The sequence below is a fragment of the Pinus tabuliformis genome, chromosome 5_2 (genome assembly GCF_031772625.1).
Source record: "Pinus tabuliformis cultivar Carrire ecotype Pingquan chromosome 5_2, CPIR1, whole genome shotgun sequence".
Classification (NCBI taxonomy): domain Eukaryota; kingdom Viridiplantae; phylum Streptophyta; class Pinopsida; order Pinales; family Pinaceae; genus Pinus; species Pinus tabuliformis.
In genome coordinates this window covers 478,061,475-478,081,950 of record NC_142306.1, presented here as the reverse complement: position 1 = coordinate 478,081,950, position 20,476 = coordinate 478,061,475, and the positions used below count along the sequence as shown (strand labels likewise).

Genomic DNA, 20,476 nt, shown 5'->3' with positions numbered 1-20,476 from the left:
GGACTGTGAAAGGCTTGAATGCCTTGGGTTGATGACAATTACCTGCCCGGAGGGGTTGATGGTACTTGTCTGCCCGGATTGTGAAAGGCTTGAATGCCTTGGGTTGATGACAGTTACCTGCCCGGAGGGGTTGATGGTACTTGTCTGCCCGGATTGTGAAAGGCTGGAATGCCTTGGGTTGATGACAGTTACCTGCCCGGAGGGGTTGATGATACTTGTCTGCCCGGAGTTGGGCTGATGGCAGCTACCTGCCCGGAGGGGTTGATGGTACTTGTCTGCCCAGATTTCCTCTCCCTGGAATTCTTGAGCTGGCTGGCCAGTGGAATTCCATATTAGACCTGGTAAGGTCTCTATCAAAGAAACTGTCTGGATGTGAAAAAGACTCTATTTGGTTGTGAGAACCAATTTCCATGGGTTGGAAATTCTTTAAGTCCATTGTGGACTCATGGCTAAGGAATTAACTAATCAGCCATATGTTATGATAAAAATGAATTTTACATATAGTTGTGTGAAATATGTTATGCACATTTAATAAGAAATGAGCTTAGTGCTCAATAAGGAATAAATGGAAATTTTAATTCCTTTATTGTGTTATTAATGTAGTCAACATCTTAGTGGGAGCTAAGACAATTCTTGCTTGATGCAGTGATTGACTGTTTTGATGATTAGCGAGCTAGGTGCTCTTTTGGTACTTCTTGAAGTACTTTACGGATGTCTTTAGTGAGAATTCATTCAGTGTGCACGTGAGCAGTGATTTATCATTTGATGATTAGTGTTAGTGCTCTTTAGGTACTTGTAAAGTACTGTGATTTAGAAAGCATCTAACATTGCACAATTGATTGCTAGTCAAAAGTGTCTCATTTGACTCAAAATATAGTGACTAATGTGGTTGAATTTGGTTGAATTTGTTAGTCATATATTGCAGGAACTACTTACCATGGAAGGTTGAAGAATTGTCCAACCTCTATTGACAGGCTTACATGAAAGTATTCATGATTTTCAAGCATAAGATGGTAAGTTATGGTAAGTTGACACAGAGAATTGTTTATTATGAATGAATAAGGGCCAGGTGGTGGCGATTAGAAGTTGCATATTGTTGCAAATTACGAATGATTATGACTATTGATGCTTATAACTAATGATATTTCTTATGACTATATCATTACTATTTTGTTGTCGTCTTTTCTTGGAATGAAGTCGTTGGTTACAAAGAGAAAGGATCATATTTTGTGTGGATTAGATGGTAATACCACAAGTAAAATATCAATTCCGACGAAAGATGAACACCGAGGACGGTGTTCCTGTTAAGGGGGGGAGTATGTAATATACCTATTGTGATTAACCCCACGTAAAGTAATTTTAAATTACCAATCAGTTAATCAAACCTGCGTAAAAGTAATTTTAAATTACATATCAGTTACAACTAATTCTTGGCATTGGTTAAATGGATCAGCGAGCACCCTAACAGGGAAGGAGGAAGAGGTGGATGGAGAATGCGGGTTTGTGAGGACAGAGAGAGGGAGAGAAACTGAAGAAGGAAAAAGAGAAAGAAAAGGAGGGTTAAGTCTGGTAAGGACCAGATAACCCTAGCACAACTGTGCATAGACCTGTTGAGGGCTGCAGGCCTGCAGGACTGCTCGGGGGGAGAACCCAACATAGCGTTGGATCTCATGGCTGGGTGGATAAGAGCAACCCTTTAAATTGCAGGTGAACTTCTGGAGTTATAACTACTGGTGCCTAATAGACCAGGTATGTGTATTCATCTGAACTAAAGTACTGTATTAGTGTGTTTGGTGTTTATATGGAAAGTATGTCTGCATCTGAATATCTGTTATTGACTAGATGACAGTGTGCATATAACACCATGACAGTGTTAAAGGTGCCTGATACTGGCTAATCAAACAATAGAAACTATCTGTTATATTCTTTGCATAATAATTGTAAAGAAAAACGAAGCATGATAACTGTGTAGAGAATAATGCCTGATATCTGGAAAGATAACTGTGTAGAGGGCAAGTCAGACATCTAAAGAGAAATGATGCATGATAGTTATTCTAAGAACAATGCAAATGTATATAAAAGTATGATGCAAATAACTGTAAAAGAAAGATGCAGGGAAAACTGCGTGAAGATGATACATGTAGTGTATCAGAATAATGCTCAGACCGTATTGAAACTGAAACATAGTAACGATACCTAGAACCTGAAGGTTCACATCAATATACAGAACATGTGAGAACGTAAAATATTTACCAATCAACCATAAGCAGGGTTCTGTACAAAACTAACATTGTAAGGGTTACATTAAACTGTTTAACGACATCTAACGGTTATTTTCTAATACCGTCGGAACATACAGTGAGCCTGTGGAAACGGTTCGTGGTATGGATGAAACCCTCGACCGTTTCCAAGATGAAACCCTCGGCCGTTCCAATATGGAACCCTCGGCCTGTATTTAAAGCTTGAAACGAAATGAGTAAATTAAACAGGAACAAGTTAATCCAAAGCTGTTTAAAATAAAATGCATATCAACACGCATTACGGCGTTACAGAACCGCCGTAGAAGCGGCCATTGAATCACTACTTCCAGCTAAACCATGATAAAACTATAACAGGAATTATGGAGACGAAACCCTCGAAAGGGTTATGGCTCAGCCTGTCGATAGAGAAACAAAGTATCCATAATAAACAAGCTGTGGGTACAGGACATTCAAATGGAAAAGACTTGCATATTAATTCTAAAGGCTCGAACCTTGGAGCAAATACATATGTGTAGCAAACAAACTGTAGACGCAAAACATTTGAATGGAGAACATGCATAATATATTGAACAGGTAAACGAAAGAGACAATCTCACAATAACGATGGACAAATAGCCGGAAGAGTACCACGAGGGTCTGTCCTTTAAATATTCTGAGAACCAAAGTCTAACATAAATACAGGGCATTCAAAGTGGCTCATTTCCAAAACAAATGAAGCCATGATTTATCTCGTTTAGAGTCCGGCGAGAAAAGCCGTGAACCCCTGAACATAAATATACAAATGTTATCGAATAATACAACACAGAGACTGTAACCAAGGAAGGCACAGGTACCGGCATGGGAGAGCCGACCTCGCACCCTAGCTAAGATTCAGCCGAAGGTGAAACCCTGAATCAGCACATTGAAGAATGCCGTGAGGAACCCCTCCCAGGCCGAGAGAAACACATAGAAATCTACCTGTTACTACCGCCTATTCTATTGACTTAACTACTGTGTAGTTTGCGAGGGTCCAGTACCTGGGATGTTTTGGCAACATCATTCCAATCCATTCCTGAGTGGTAAGGGTTTGAAGCACGCCCTGCACATGAAGGTTCAGTGGAATTAAACATGAATGTATCAACCCAAACAAGGTAAACCTGATAAGAATGCACAGTATTATACACAATAGAATGTACAGTCGAAGCTATTGTTGAAGTGGCAGATACCTGTGTTAGCTTGCCGCAACCTGGCATAGTTTGCAGGGTTAGAACCGCCATTTGGGAGCGAGGGTTCGGCCTCTCCCCAAGTGCAAATGAACTCGCAATGAACAGCTCGGTGGACTTTATGAGACCGATAAACCCTGAAATGATATCGACCCTTAGATCAAAGGAGAGGATCCTCACCGTTCCTTGTATGGCAGTTGGCGCGCGAACCGGCAGATTTCCCAAAGCTTCACATGGCCTCTGTCCGGCGGTTGACACCTGGCCAGGGTAGGTGAGGCTATTTAGTTTCCCGACCATACCTGGCATGGAAACAGATCGGAAAGCAACCGGTGGCCTTTTCCGTTGACCTTGTTGAATGGTGAGAATCGCTAAGGATTCGAAATCCATAAGTCTTATGATAATACAAAGCTCGGTGATTGATAATCATATAGGGTCATCATAGTAGCACGGTTAGTGCTTAAATAATTACAAGCATATATATAATGTTTATGGTTATTAGGACCAGGTTTATAAGGTCCACGTGACAATAAGGTTTACCACCATAATTTTTTTTTTTATATTACTGTGGAGTGTGACAATATGTTTTCTGGGAAACCCTTTCTGGAGAAAACCTAGCTGGAGGGTGAGTCCGCTTCGCTCTCTTTCTTTGTCTGGAAATATGGCTGCAGATACAAAGAAGTAATGTTTGTGGCTATAGTGCACAAATCCTCTATGTGTGCTCCACCTCCTATCTCTCCTGACTATCTTTGCTCAACTATGGAACAAAATTCTCTCAAAAGAATGGAATGCCTCTTCCTCCTAGTGGCCTGATTATAACACATCCCGATAGCCTACTAGTGGTTAAGTTTGACGATATAAACTCTTAACTAGAGTTACAAAATAGACTCTTCTAGAGTCTTTTACATCACAAACATGTGTCTAGCCTCTTTTCCATGAATAATGTGGGTTGATACGGCATCCTCCAGAACTATAGGTGTGAAATAGGAAGGTCAACGTCTGAGTGGCATAACTTTTGCATATAGACTCTGGTTGACGCGATTCTTGCACCATTGAAAATATTTATATGTTTAGAATAGCATGAAAAGATTTGGCGCTTAATAAAAAAAAAATTACCCCCAAAAAATGTCATTTGATGCCTCAAAATGCTTCTGGAAGGTTTCAGATCTCGTTTTTCCAAACTGGGTCCCGCTAGTAAAAACAGTCCCATGAGCTGATACCTCCACGTTTTCCTCTCCAAATTCATAGAGATGGATGAAAAACAATATAATGCTCCAATTAAGATCAACTTGTGAGAATAACATTTCTCCTTGTAATTGGTTAAACAAGTCAATAATTCATGAAAAAGAGTATCTGTTCTTTACGGTAGATTTATTGATCTTCATGTAGTCTATACACATTCTGAGCATGCCATCCTTGTTCTTCATGAATGAAATTGGTGCTCCCCATGGTGACACACTTAGCTTAATGTACCCCTTGTATGACATTTTCTTGAGCTACAACTTCAATTCCATGAGCTCTGAAGTACTCATTTGATATAGAGGCTTAGAAGTTAGCACTATTACCAAAAATAATTTTATAGAGAAGTCCACTTCGCTATGTGGAGGTACTTTAGGGATCTCCTCTGGAAATACATCTTCATATTGTTTTAAAACTGACCATTCTAGTATTACTTCCACCATTATTCTCTAAGTTTCTAGTCACTTGAACAACAAATAACTCACATTATTTCCAAAAAATCATCTTGACTTGTAATGATGTGACTAGTTGGAATAATATGGGATTTTTTCCCCACAACATCACTCATTCACTCCCTCACTGAGGCATTTGATGGATTTTTCAAAACAGTCAACCTTGGTTTTGTGAAGGGACAACTAATCCATTCCTGGCAATGCTTTGTATGCATCCAACGATAATAAATTGAAATTGGTAGCTATGGATATGCCACTCAACATAAATGGGCATGATTTGACTATACGCTCCAATCTCTTTCTTGTCCCTATGGCCAATTGAACTAGCCAAGATTCATGGTGTGCTTCCTTAATCAAAGCACACTTTTCAACAATTGTTGGACTGATATAACTAAGATTTGATCCAAGTTCAATTAAATCATAGATATTTCTATTGCAAATCATACTTTCCATTTCATTAATCGATGTCTGGTGGTAAGCTTGTTTATTGTCCATAACTGCATAAATTTTGGGTATTTTATGAGCTATGTTGTTGATTGTCCATGCTTCCTATGTGCTATACACTCTTGGTCCAACATCTTTGCATTGGGGGTATTCCCTTTGCAAATGGTCTCCTCTACACTCCAAACATCATAGGTTTCCTTAGGACCCATCCACTTCCTTTGTAACAACTTTAGAGGAGTGGTCACGACTAACAGTAGTGACGAGAATTTATCTTCTTCCTAGCTAATGACTCACAAATTTCTCTTCTTCCTAGCTAATGAATCATAAATTTCTTCCCTTTTCCTTTATAGTTGTGCTTGCCCTTGGATTTCCAACTCATCTTGTACTAATATTTGTGCTTAGTGTTGGGTTGTGTTATATTCTTTCCATGACTAGCCTGCGTAGTTAATCGGGGGGGGCGGAGTCCCCCCTTCGTTGCGCCAATTGTGCAGCGGGGGGGTCACAGGGGGTTTGAGGGGGACGGGTAGTCCCCCTCTACAGGGTCTGGGGCAGTGCCCCAGGGAAATTTTTTTTGGACCCTATATTAGGTTGGGTGGACCTACCTATGGTTACATGCATGGTTTTCGCACATGGTTTTGGATGCAATGGTTTTCGGTCCATGGTATTGGATGCTTTGGCATGTATAAATATATATTGTAACATTGAAAGAAAATATCTATGTCTATGTGTTTTATGTGTTATTCTCTCGCATTATTTATTTTCTGTTGTTAGAATTCATATGCAAGTAATTTATGTACGGGGTTAAAATCTATATTTGGTATCAGAGTTGTTTTGGCTTCAAGGGGATGCATTTTTTGCTGAGGGGTTTCACTCGGGCTTGTGGTAGACCCTGTTCAGTGGGAGATCTGTGGGATTGATTCTAGTGGTGAAAGAAGATGGAAAGCAGTGGAAAGATAGAGATTGAGAAATTTAATGGTCAGAGTTTTGAGTTGTGGAAACTCAAGATGGAGGATCTGTTGGTGGATAAAGATCAGTGGATCGCGGTAGATCTGGGTACTAAACCAACGGGAGTGTCTGATGAAGAATGGAAGAAGTTGGATCAGAAGGTAAAGAGCACAATACGATTGTGTGTCTCAGATTCAGTATTGTTGAATGTATCAGGGGAAGCTACGGCTAAGGCTTTGTGGGACAAGTTAGGGACTTTGTACCAATATACGTCTCTCGTGAATAAACTGTTCCTACGGAAAAAGCTGTATAACCTAAGGACAAAAGATGGAGACTCGGTGATAGAGCATCTGAATGCATTTAATACTATGGTAAGTCAGTTATTATTTGTTGATATTAAAATTTTTTATGAAGATAAGTGCATCAGTTTGTTGTGTTCTTTACCAAAACCGTAGGATAGTCTAGTTATTGCAATAGGTAGCAATGCAACTGCCTTGCAGTTTGATGAAATAGTCTCATCCTTGTTGATGGAGGAGATGAGACGAAAAAATATGGAGAGCCAGAATGGTGATGCCTTTTCCGTACGAGGATGGTCCCATAACAAAAATAAAAATAAGTCATTGAGTGGGAGATCTAAATCTAGAGGGAGATTTAAATCTCCAGGAAAACCTGTAAAGGTGGTGTGTTGGAAATGCGGAAAGGAAGGGCACTACAAAAGGGACTGTAAATCTAAATCTCTTGACAAAGGAAACAGATTTGATGATGCTCTTTCTGCAGAGGCAAAAATCACCTCAGATGAAGGTGGGGATGTGTACTTGGCTTCTCTAAGTACACATGTAGATCATGAGGCATGGTTGATTGACTCAGGTGCATCCTTTCACTTCACTCCCCATAGCGAGTGGTTTTGTGAGTATGAGAAATATGATGGTGGTGATGTCTTCTTGGGGGATGACAAGAATGCTAGAATCATTGGTCATGGAAAAGTAAAGTTGAAGTTGTAAGGTGGAAGGGTTAGAACACTTCCGGGTGTTCTGCATATTCCTGCATTGGCCAGAAATCTGATTTCCATAAGCAAGTTGGATGATGCAAGTTTAAAAACAGTGTTCGAGAAGGATACCTGCAAGATGGTTCGGGGAGCATTGGTATTGATGCGGGGAGTTTGGATTGGAGCTTTGTACAAGCTACAAGGTAGCACTATTGTTGATGGGTGCAACAGTTCTGTGGTTGCTGAAAGTGGGGCAGAAAATCTAGTGGTCTCTAGAGAAAATACCATGTTGTGGCATCAAAGGCTTGGACATATTGGAGAGAAGGGCCTTCAAATACTTCATGGTAAAGGTATTGTTATGAAACCAGCTCACAAAAAGATAGAAAATATAGATGAACACCTTATAAATAAGCCTCTTCGAGGGGGCAACCTCCTTTACATTACACAAATGAACAATTCTTAGGTGATACAAATGACAAGACCTCCTTTCTATATATAGGAGTCTAAGGGGTCATAATATAATCAGAGCTGACATAACAATAATAATGTAAGGGCACAATAATAACAATGGTGGGCTTCTATGGGGCACAATAATAACAATATGGGGACTACATGGGCACAACAATATAATAAGGGGGTTGTAATAATAACAATAAGGGGTTACACTAGTAGTATAGGGACCTAACATGCCCCTCTCCTTCAAAAAGTGTTGTCCTCAATGCTTGAGTAGTTCTTGATGCTCTTGTATAAAAATTTTGTCCTCCCATGTGGAATCTTGTTATGAAACCAGCTCACAAAAAGATAGAAAAGATAGATCAACGCCTTAGAATTCAGCCTCTTCGAGGGGGAAACCTCCTTTACATTACACAAATGAATGATTCGTTGATGATACAAATGAAAAGTCCTCCTTTCTATATATAGGAGTCTAAGGGGTCATAATATAATCAGAGCTGACATAACAATAATAACGTAAGGGCACAATAATAACAATATGGGCACTACATGGGTACATCAATATAATAAGGGGGTTGTACTAATAACAATAAGGGGTTACACTAGTAGTATAGGGGCCTAACATGCCCCTCTCCTTCAAAAAGTGTTGTCCTCAATGCTTGAGTAGTTCTTGATGCTTCCGTATAAAATTCTTGTCCTCCCATGTGGAATATTCAGTGGGTAAGTTCTTCCACTTGATGAGATACTCTGAAATTGATCGATTTTGTAGCTGTCGGGTTCTTGTTTCTGTGACTGCTCCAGGTTCCAATATGATTTTTCCTTCATCTTCAATTTCTGGCAATATTGTTTGAATTAGGATCTTTTGCAACTTTTGAATAAGTGGCCATACTTCTTCATCCTTCTTCCATTATTCCCTTGCTTCGTTTATCCAATCTGGTTGGATAATAGAAATAGCACAAAACAATGCATCCACATCCTCATCCTTTCTTGAGAGTGCATCTGCAACAAAATTTTGTTTCCATTTTCTATAGATGATGTCAAAGGCATAACCCAACATATTTGTGACACATTTTTTCTGTTCTTCTAAAGATAATAGTTGTTCTAAAAAGTATTTAAGACTATCATGATCCATTTTTACCTTGAAGTGTCTTCCCATTCGGTAAGGTCGCCATTTCTTAAGTGCATGTAGTATTTCCAACATTTCCTTCTCATAAATAGCTTGTTTGAGATGTAGTAGTAAAACTACCCAATCACCTACATCAAAACATTTTTCACTACGATGTTGATCTACCTATTGTTTCATTTGATTTTGCACCAAAGTGGCGTTATCCTTTAAAAGTTGGAGAACTTGTTGTTGATGCTCGATGTGATCTTTCACTGCTTGAACCTTTTTCTTCTTGATATGTCCTTCTATCTTTAGAGTTTGAGGAGTGGTAATTTCTTCCAATCCTTTACAAGATATGGTCGGATCCATTTCTTGATGCTCGATGTGGTCCTTCACTTCTTGAACATTTTTCTTCTTGATATGTCCTTCTATCTTAATAGTTTGAGGAGTCGTAATTCTGACCAATGAATTACAAGATATGGTTGGATTCATTTCTTCTTTCTCGATGTGATCTTTCACTTCTTACACCTTTTTCTTCTTGATATGTCCTTCTATCTTGAGAGTTTGAGGAGTGGTAATTCTTTCCAATGCTTTACAAGATATGGTCTGATTCATTTCTTCTTTCTCTACAGTTGGGTCCTGGCGTATATCCTCTTCTTTTGTTGTTTGTTAATCCTTTTTTCCTCCTCTTCATACTGTATGTAAAATAATTTCTCCTCAGCACACTTATGACCTTTAGTGCATTTTCTATCACAATTGTAATAAAGCCCTTTTTCTCTTTTTTCTTCCAATTGTTGTGGTGTAACCCTTGTAGGTTGTGGAAGGCTAGGAGAAACAACACTTCCATCTTTATAGTTGTGAGTGGTATGCTTCCTAGTTGCCATAATTTTGCTTTCCATTTTTCTTGCTAACCTAAATGCCTTCTCTAATGAATCGGGTTCCCAAAGGCGAACATCATGTTGGATATTATCCTTTAAAGTCCCTATGAACACATCAATCCTATGCTCCTCTGGAATATTTTTTACCCTTATGTTCAATTTTTGGAACTCCTCAATGTGATCCATTATCGAACCCTTTTGTTTGAGACTTATCAATTGGCTAAAAAAAGTGTTGCTTTTTGTATCCTCATAATGTGCTGTCAATTCTTCCGTAAAAATTGCCCAAGTGATAATTTGTTTACGAGAACAAAACCATTGATACCATACAAACTGATTTGGTTCCAAATATAAAGTTGCAATACATACCTTTTGTGTGTTTTGCACATTATTGAGATCTAAAAATTGCTCCATCTGTAGTATCCATGTTGCAAGATCCTTGCCATCACACTTCCTCATATCGATTTTTGGAATATGGTGGGTCTTCGGTCCAACATTAGAGTCTATGACATCATGATTAACATTTCTTTTGTTCGCATCATGAGTTTCCTTTACTACCCTTTCACCATTAGTAAGTATTTCTTGTAGAAAATTTGTCAAATCTGCCTTCAAATCTATCTTCAAATCGTCAATATTAGCTTCCACGCCCTTTATCTTAGATTCCACACCATTTATCTTAGCTTCTGTTAGCTTTTGTGAGAGTGAAATTTGTTGCACTTGGTCTTGTAATTTTGATATATCATGTAGCATTTCTTCCTCTTCTTCATGAGTCATGCTAAAGCTTTCAGGTTGCTTACTAGGTGTTTGCATTTTCTTTCCTCGGGGCATTAGTTACCGATAATAATGCTCTACTATTCCCTTTGAATTCCTTCAAAATAATTTTTCAAACCAAGCTTAAGAAAAAATTTAAAAATATCTACACACCTTTTTTCACTTTGTAGGAGCTCGATATTGCCTTTGATGTATCTCTATAATTTTGGATCATCTAGTTCTAAAATTGTGACTTGAAGTAGCCCTCTGTGTCCTCTTTCCAATGCCACTAGTATGATCCCAATTGGATTCTCCAAGGAAGAGTTATGCCAAATCTCCCACAGTGACCTGATTATAGACTAGTTCAGAAGAGCGAACTTGTACGACTTTCCACGAGTCCCTGTTTCGACATTTGGCTCTGAAAAATATATACAAGAAACTTCAGTCCATCCTCTTTCTGTACCTTCTTACAAAACTTCAATCCGATGCTCAGAGAGAAAGTTATGATGATTTTCCCCAGGTCACCTGTTTGGAATGTAATTAAGGAGTCTGCAAAAAGACCAACTTCCTTAGATCATGTCTTTGCAAATATAGCACGAAAAGCTCTGAAATTCAGACCCGAGGTTCAGTGCGATTTCTTCTCAAATGTTTTTTTTTCCCAATTCTGAAACGTCACAGAAAAAAAAATTATAGTGAAAATCCCATGATGACCTATTTGGAGCAGCGAAACCTAGAATCCAAAGCTCTGATACCAAATGTTATGAAACCAGCTCACGAAAAGATAGAAAATATAGATCAACGCCTTAAAATTCAGCCTCTTCGAGGGGGCAACCTCCTTTACATTACACAAATGAATGATTCGTTGATGATACAAATGAAAAGTCCTCCTTTCTATATATAGGAGTCTAAGGGGTCATAATATAATCAGAGCCGACATAACAATAATAATGTAAGGGCACAATAATAACAGTAGTGGGCTTCTATGGGGCACAATAGTAACAATATGGGCACTACATCGGTACATTAATATAATAAGGGTGTTGTACTAATAACAATAAGGGGTTACACCAGTAGTATAGGGGCCTAACAAATCTTCAGTTGGTAAGTTATTCCACTTGATGAGATACTCTGAAATTTATCGATTTCATAGCTGTCGGGTTCTTGTTTTTGTGACTACTCCAGGCTCCAATATGATTTTTCCTTCCTCGTAAAGTTTTGGAAATATTGTTTGAACTGAGATCTTCTGAAATTTTTGAATGAGTGGCCACACTTATTCGTCCTTCTTCCGTTCATACCTTGTTTCGTTTATCCAATTTGTTTGGAAAATAGAAATGGCGCACAAAAATGCTTCCACATCCACATCCTTTCTTGAGAGTGCATCTGGCACAACATTTTGTTTCCCTTTTTTGTACATGATTTCAATGTCATAAACCAGCATCTTTGTGACCCATTTTTGTTGCTCCTTAAAGGATAATCTTTGTTCTAAAAAGTATTTAATACTATCATGATCTGTTTTTACCTTGAAGTGTCTTCCCATTAGGTAAGGTCACCATTTCTTAAGTGCCTGTAGTATTGCCAACATTTCCTTCTCATAAATAGATTTCTTGAGGAACATTTGTTTGTATGTATATAACCATAAAAATACCCAATTGCCTACATCAAAACTTCTTTCATTGCGATGTTAATCTGCCTGTTGTTTCATTCGATTCTGCACCAAATTGGCATTACCCTTTATAAGTTGGAGAACTTGTTGTTCATACTCGATGTGATCTTTCACTACTTGAATCTTTTTATTCTTGATATGTCCTTCTATATTGAGAGTTTGAGGAGTGGTAATTTCTTCCAGCGCATTACAAGATATGGTCGGATTCATTTCTTGATGCTCTATGTGATCTTTCACTTCTTGAACATTTTTTCTTCTTGATATGTCCTTCTATATTAATAGTTTGAGGAGTCGTAATTTCAGCCATTGCATTACAAGATATGGTCGGATTCATTTCTTCTTTCTTGATGTGGTATTTCACTTCTTAAACCTTTTTCTTCTTGATATGTCCTTCTATCTTAAGAGTTTGAGGAGTAGTAATTATTTCCAATGCTTTACAAGATGTGGTCGGATTCATTTCTTCTTTCTCTGGGGTTGGTTCCTGGTGTATATACTCTTCTTTTTATGTTTATTGATCCTTTTCTTCCTCCTCTCTACAATCAATGTAAAATAATTTCTTCTCAGCACACTTATGACCTTTAATGTATTTTTTATCACAATTGTAACAAAGCCCTTTTTCTCTGTTTTCTTCCAATTGTTGTGGTGTAACTCTTGTAAGTTGTGGAAGGCTAGGAGAAACAACACTTCCATCTTTATAGTTGTGAGGGGTAGACTTCCTTGTTGCCATAATTTTTCTTTCCACTTTGTCACAAAGCCCTTTTTCTCTTTTTTCTTCCAAATGTTGTGGTGTTTCTCTAAAGAAGGTGTTGCTCTTTGTATCCTCATAATGTGCTATAATTTCCTCCGTGAAAATTGACCACGTAACAAGTGGTTTACGAGAAAAAAGCCCTTTATACCATAAAAATTGATCTTGTTCTAAATATGAAGATGAAATACATACCTTTTGTAACAGTGGTACACCATGTAGATCAAAATATTTCTCCATCTGTAGTATCCAATTTACTAGATCCTTGCCATCAAACTTCCTCATCTCGATTTTTCTTGATTTTAGGAGCTCAATCTTGAAACAACTATAACTCTGTAATTTCAGATCTCCAAGTTCTGAAATTTCTTCCTACGGTAGCTCTCTAAGTTCTCTTTCTAACCCCACAAGTCTGATCAGAATTTGATTATCCAAGAAAGAGTTATGCCAAATCTCCCACGGTGACCTGATTATAGACTAGTTCAGTAGAGCGAACTTGTACGATGTACAACGGCTCACTGTTTCAACCTTAAGTTCTAAAAATGATACCCAAAAAGACTATAGTCCATCCTCTTTCAGTAACTTCTTACGAAAATTCAATATGATGCTCAGAGCGAAAGTTATGACGAGGTTCCTAAGGTGACATGTTTGGAATGTAATTCGGGGGTCTGAAAAAATGCTAACTTCCTCATATTATATCTCCGAAAATATAGCGAGACAGGATCTGAAATTCAAACTGGAGGTTCTGCGCGATTTGATTTCAAATGGGTTTTTTGTTTTAGCTTTTGAAACATCGCAGAACAAAAGTTATAGTGCAAATTCCACAATGCCTTGTTTGGAGTAGCAAAACCCTAGAATCCAAAGCTCTGATACCAAATGTTATGAAACCAGCTCACATAAAGATATACAAGATAGATGAACACCTTATAAATAAGCCTCTTCGAAGGGGAAACCTCCTTTACATTACAAAAATGAACAATTCTTAGATGATACAAATGACAAGACCTCCTTTCTATATATAGGAGTCTAAGGGGTCATAATATAATCAGAGCCGACATAACAATAATAATGTAAGGGCACAATAATAACAATAGTGGGCTTCTATGGGGCACAATAATAACAATATGGGGACTACATGGGCACAACAATATAATAAGGGGGTTGTACTAATAACAATAAGAGGTTACACTAGTAGTATAGGGACCTAACAGGTATGGTAGAAGGTATGAGTAATAACTCTCTGGATTTTGATTTCTGTGAAAATTGTGTATATGGGAAGCAAAATCGGGTGAGTTTCCCCTCTAGTGGTAAGAGGGCGAAACAGATGTTAGAGCTTCTGCACAGTGATGTGTTTGGACCTATGAAGGTTCCATCACTGGGTAAGTCTGTGTACTCTGTATCATTTATAGATGACTTCTCAAGGAATAAACTGATATATTTCCTTAAGAAGAAATCTAAAGTCTTGGACACGTTTAAAGAATTTAAGGCTCTAGTGGAAAACTAGACAGAGAAGAAGATAAAGGTGTTGAGGACAGATAACGGTGGAGAGTTTTGTAGTAAGGAATTTGAAGAATTCTGTAAGAAGTGTGGTATATCATGTCAGAAGACTACTCCATATACACTTGAGCAAAATGGAGTTGCAAAAAGAATGAACAAGATGTTGATGGAAAGGGCAAGAAGCATGCTCAGTGGTGCTTGGCTAGGATAGGAATTCTGGGCAAAGGTGGTGGAGACTACATGTTACTTCGTCAACAAGTCACCTTCATCAGCGTTGGAGGATAAGACTCCACAAGAGGTATGGACTGGTAAGAAACCTTCTCTTTCACATCTGAGGGTATTTGGATGTGATGCATATGTACATGTTCCAAAGGATAAAATAACCAAGTTGGATAGTAAATCTGAAAAGTGCATCTTTGTTGAGTATAAGGATGGTTTAAAGGGTTATAAGCTTTGGAACCCAGTAATAAGGAAGGTTGTGTACATTCGAGATGTGGTGTTCAGAGAGGTGAAATATGTTATTAAACATGAAGTCCAACCAAAGGAACCTGAGAAGATAGAGTTTGAGATTAAGGAGGAAGAATCAAACTCTACAGCAGAAGAGGAATCAGAATATGAAGAGCCACAAACTCCGGGTGTGAGAAGATCAGTTCAAGAAAGAAGGCAGCCAGAAAGGTATAGTCCATTTGCTTTTTGTTCAAATTTTTCTTTATCTATTACTGATGATGATCCCAGAACTGTGAAGGAAGTAGTAGATTCACAGGATGGAAAACTCTGGAAAGAGGCCATGGTTGATGAAATGGAATCTTTACACAAAAAAAAGGCATGGGATCTGGTGGAGTTGCCAGCTGGAAGGAAACCCATTGGCATCAAATGGGTGTTCAAGAGGAAGACAAATGCATAAGGAAAGGTGGAGAAATAAAAATCTTGGTTGGTAGCTAAAGGTTATTCCCAGGTGCCGGGAATTGATTTTGGTGATATTTTTTCTCCTGTTGCCAAGGTAGATTCTATTAGATTATTTTTATCTGTTGTTGTTGCTTTTGATTTTGAGGTAGAACAGATGGATGTGAAGACAACATTTCTTCACGGGGATCTGGAAGAGGAGATATACATGAAGCAACCTGAAGGCTTTGTGGTGAAGGGTAAGAAAGAACTGGTATGCAAGTTAAATAAGTCTCTATATGGGTTAAAACAGTCACCAAGGATGTGGTATCAGAAATTTGATACATTTATACGGGGACTTGGCTTCACCAGAAGCAAAGAAGATCATTGTGTGTATTTTAAATTAATTGGTGACCGTGTTATCTGGGCTTGTATGTGGATGATATGTTGCTGATTGGAAATGACAAAGAAAATATCTAGGATTTGAAGACCCAATTTTCCTCCAAATTCGACATGAATGATCTTGTTGCTGCAAACTATATTTTGGGCATGGAAATTAAAAGAGATCAAGTAAAGAGGAAGCTCTAGTTAAACTAGAGGAAGTATGTCGATACAATACTGCAAAGGTTTAATACGGAGGATAGTAAATCGGTGAAGGTTCCTATTCCTATAGGTGTAAAGATATCTATCGAACAATGTCCCAAGACACAAGAAGAGGAAGAGGACATGTCTCGTGTTCCATATGCAAGTGCAGTCAGTAGCCTGATGTATGCAATGGTCTATATTAGACTAGACATTGCACATGCAGTGGGAGTATTGAGTAGGTTTATGTCAAAACCAGGGAAGGAGCACTGGACAATAGTGAAGTGGGTTTTCAGGTATTTATGTGGCACTAGTGATTATGGTTTGTGCTACCAAGGAAGACCAGGATTGGACAGGGTTTTGGATATTCATGGCTTTGTAGATGCAGACTGGGCTGGAGATCTGGATCAGAGAATATCTACAAGTGGGTATGTGTTTAACCTATTTGGAGGTTCAGTCAGTTGGATGGGTAAGAAACAATCTATAGTGGCATTATCAACTACAGAGGTAGAATACATGGAAGCCACTCATGCAAGAAAGGAAGCAATTTGGCTGCAGAGATTATGTTCAAGTATGGGGTTAGTACAAGGAGCTATAAGGATAGACTGTGACGGCCAAAGTGCAATTCTCTTGGTAAAGAACCCTTCTTATTATTCAAAGACAAAGCACATTGATGTTCAACATCACTTTCTGAGGGATATGATAGAAGACAAAAAGGTGTTGTTGGTAAAGGTGGACACTTTGAAGAATACTGTAGATGCATTGACAAAATCTGTGAGCTCTAAGAAGTTCTCTTGGTGTAGAGAAACAATGGGCATTGTAGGACTGGATAAATGACTAAGCTCTCATGTGGCCCCCTGTGGAATGAAAACAACAAGTGAGAGAATGTTGGGTTGTGTTATATTCTTTCCACGACTAGCCTACGTAGTTAACTGAGCGGTTAGAGGGGGGGCAGAGTCACCCCTTCGTTGCACCGATTGCGCAGTGGGGGGGTCATAGGGGGTTTGAGGGGGGTGGGTAGCCCCCCTCTACGGGATTCAGGGCAGTTCCCCAGGTAAATTTTTTTGGACCCTATATTAGGTTGGGCGGACCTACTTATGGTTATGTGCATGCTTTTCGCACATGGTTTTAGACGCGATGGTTTTTGGTCCATGGTATTTGATGCTTCGGCATGTATAAATATGTATTGTAACATTGAAAGAAAAATAATGAAAAATCAAGCTAGTAGTCTCCGTTTTGGGATCTAGGGGAAAATCTCTGTGTATATGTGTTTTATGTGTTATGATCTCGCATTGTTTATTTTCTATTGTTAGAATTAGTATGCAAGTAATTTCTGTACGAGGTTAAAATCTATACTTAGAATGTTCAAAAAAGTGCTTCAGCTTCCTGTTTGTGACCTTAAGAGTTTGTGGCTCATGAAACTCAATTCTCTCTTTGAATGACTGTGGCATCCCACTGATTAACCTCTGCATTTTTTCCTTTTCATCCTTGAGGTAGGGCATGCACCTTAGTAATTATAGAAATTTTGTAGTGTATTCTTCATCTGATAACTACTCGATCCAAAGTTCATAGAATTCTCTGGTTTTCTATCACAGTACCTCTTAGATAGGTACTTCTTCTAGAACTCTGTCTCAAATCTCCTCCAGGACAACTCTTCTTCTTAAATGTCTTTGAAATTTTTTAGGTCTTCCCACCATATATCAAATTTGTTCCTTAAATTGAAGGTGGCTACCATTACTTTCGTATTTTCAAAGGAATTATGAACTCTAAAGAGCTTCTTCATCCCTATCAGCCATGCCTTCACTTCTTTAACCTTCTTTACCTCTCCATCAAATGTAGGAGGTTTGACCTTCTTAAATTCTTTTGGCATGAAGTCCTTCCCTGTCCTTCTTTGTTGACAATGCCTCTTTATTGTAGCACTAGGAAACTATTTGGGGCTTATTTTTCTCATTTTTGGGGTACTCTGAGGATTTCCAACCCTCACTGTGTTTTCACTTCCTAATCAATTCCTTTTCTTGGATTTTCTGCCTTATGCACCATCAATTATTATCTCTTGTCTTCCTTGCCCCGAAGAACTTTTCTTAAACTTGTAGCTGGCTCATAATTCATGCTATTTTTGTCTCTGAAAATTTGGTAAGCTTCATATTAGGACCACATTTCCTCGAGCATGTTTCTCCTAAGCTTTGAAAATCCTCTCATTTTCATCCTTACAACTTCTTAGCTCTACCTTCAAACTTCTCAGTGAATCCATCTAGTCAGGAGAGCTCGACCCTCCTCTCTTCTCAATTGATTCTTCCTCTTTCCCATTCTTTGACCTTTCAGTGCTATGTTCCGCCATCTTGTTGTTCATTCCCTTAGTGTCTTCCTACATTCTATCGCACACACCTCTGTTATCCAATCAAGAATATTGATATGTATTCATTGGTACCTTGGAAATGTTGCCACAAACACATGGCTATGAGGCTATCCATAACATCAATTCTAAGTCAGTACACCTATCCAAACAACACTGCAATCGACATTTAATTCATGGTTCAAATATTATAAACATCGCATAACAACATTCATATTAAAGACTACCCTCTACAATAGGTATTGCCACATCATCACGCCAGGCTAAAGTCCCTATCTCATTTCCATAGGTTTAGTGTTGAACAATGCTCTAATACCACTCTGTAACAATCCCCCTATCCACCCCATAGCCCATACAAAGGGTAGAAGAAGATGTTATTATCATTGAATCGACCTCCAAAGTCCTATTATGGAAATGGGGTCTTAAAATTTCATCGTTTTTTTTTAACTCATAAAAACTTAAAATAAACATCACCATTGTGTATGGCTTGTTGAGAGGTTTCGAGTGACACAAAATTTTCCTCAATTTGAACCTCAGATCAAAAGATACGGCCAATTTAAGATTTGACTAATAACCCTTTTTCCAAGTGAGCCTTATGGTTTCCATGTGGACCCCATGTGGTGTGCACATGGTAGTCCTCCATCACACGTGGACTAGTCCATGTTGCTCCACTCATCCATGTATTAAGACTGCCTAAGTGGAAATCCACATCAATTTATTTTCTTGAGACCCTTCAAATTATCATGCAACACAACCACATCATTAAGTCTTTCAAGGCGAGACATACCTTTCCCTGTCAATCGATAGGAAATTTCCCGTCTCGACCTCCATCTCTAGATACATTTCCACAATGCTCAACCATGAAATAATTTAAAAACTTCTGAGATAAAAACCCCTTTTTACATCATTTTTCCATGAATATTTCTTTGTCTTAGGACAAATATGTCACCCATTTTTTGCTTGATCTCTTGCTCCCTTCTGATGAGACACCTAGATGACATCAACCTAAGATGATGTCATGGTAACATCATCATATCCACATGACCTCCTCTAAGAGTGCCACGTCTCATACATCTAAATCCCCTTTATTCTCTAGTAAGACCAATCTTTGGCTACCATGTGGCATTCCACCATGGCGTCTCATCAGTTTAGACCCATGTCATACTACTCAAGACAGGGAATCTCGCCATTAGTTACTATGAAAATATCCATCAACCTCGACCATCCATTTGACCCCTTTTCTCCTCAGTGCTTTTTCCAACCTCGTCGAGGTCTTGAGATCCTGAGGTCTCAAGATAGAATCTTGTGATGTCAAATGTTGGTAAGTAACTTTCCAGCTCTTCTTGACACTTAGTTGATTTGTGCTATAGGTCCCCACTTGTGAGGGTGAGGATATATGTTTTTGTGGTGTTGGGACACCTAGTCGCCCCAAGCTACCTCTCCTAAGGTATATACATAATTTTACAGGGACAAGGATGCCCCCAACTCCCTACTCTACATGTTATCCTTCCTAAGCTACGGTTATACACATACATTTATATATATCCATATATTTATGTAGAGGTCTATCCCTCCTAATATTTCCATATATATATATATATATATATATATATATATATAATCGCATTTGGTTCCTTACATAAACAATGTGTGTGGAACTTGGCTATCCTTCTAGAGCTTACATTAAGCTCTTGGCCTGGCCTTCACACACATTTTAATGTTTTTACACTTCACTTTTGACACTTAGTCAATAAGTTTTCCCGCTTGATCTTTCTATTTATGTATATACATGTATGAACATGGTCACCCCCATCTCCCTGCCATACTACCCTATCTTTCCTGAGCTTATGTGGAATTAGCCACTCTATCTGTTATATGTACATAACCATACATAGGCATAATATAATTAAGGGTAAAACATGCTTCTCACTAGCAATCATGCAGCACAAGGCCTATTGATACTATTCATTTTAAATATAGGGAATTATATGGAAAACAGAGGCTCATCCAGCTCTCACACTCAACAATTATATTGAATTTTAAGCTCAA

At 38.4% G+C, this 20,476-nt stretch overlaps 1 long non-coding RNA gene across 1 annotated transcript in view; it reads right to left on the bottom strand.

Annotated features, from left to right (window-relative positions):
- Window positions 1–2,845: 2,845 nt before the first annotated feature.
- LOC149159728 (uncharacterized) overlaps window positions 2,846–20,476 on the bottom strand; it is a 90,778-nt gene continuing 73,147 nt past the window's right edge. Inside the window, exons 2-4 of the long non-coding RNA XR_016261311.1 lie at window positions 3,467–3,600; window positions 3,278–3,339; window positions 2,846–3,149 (exon numbers count right to left, since the gene is read on the bottom strand). This is a non-coding gene — a long non-coding RNA (uncharacterized LOC149159728). The remainder of the gene's footprint in view (window positions 3,150–3,277; window positions 3,340–3,466; window positions 3,601–20,476) is intronic.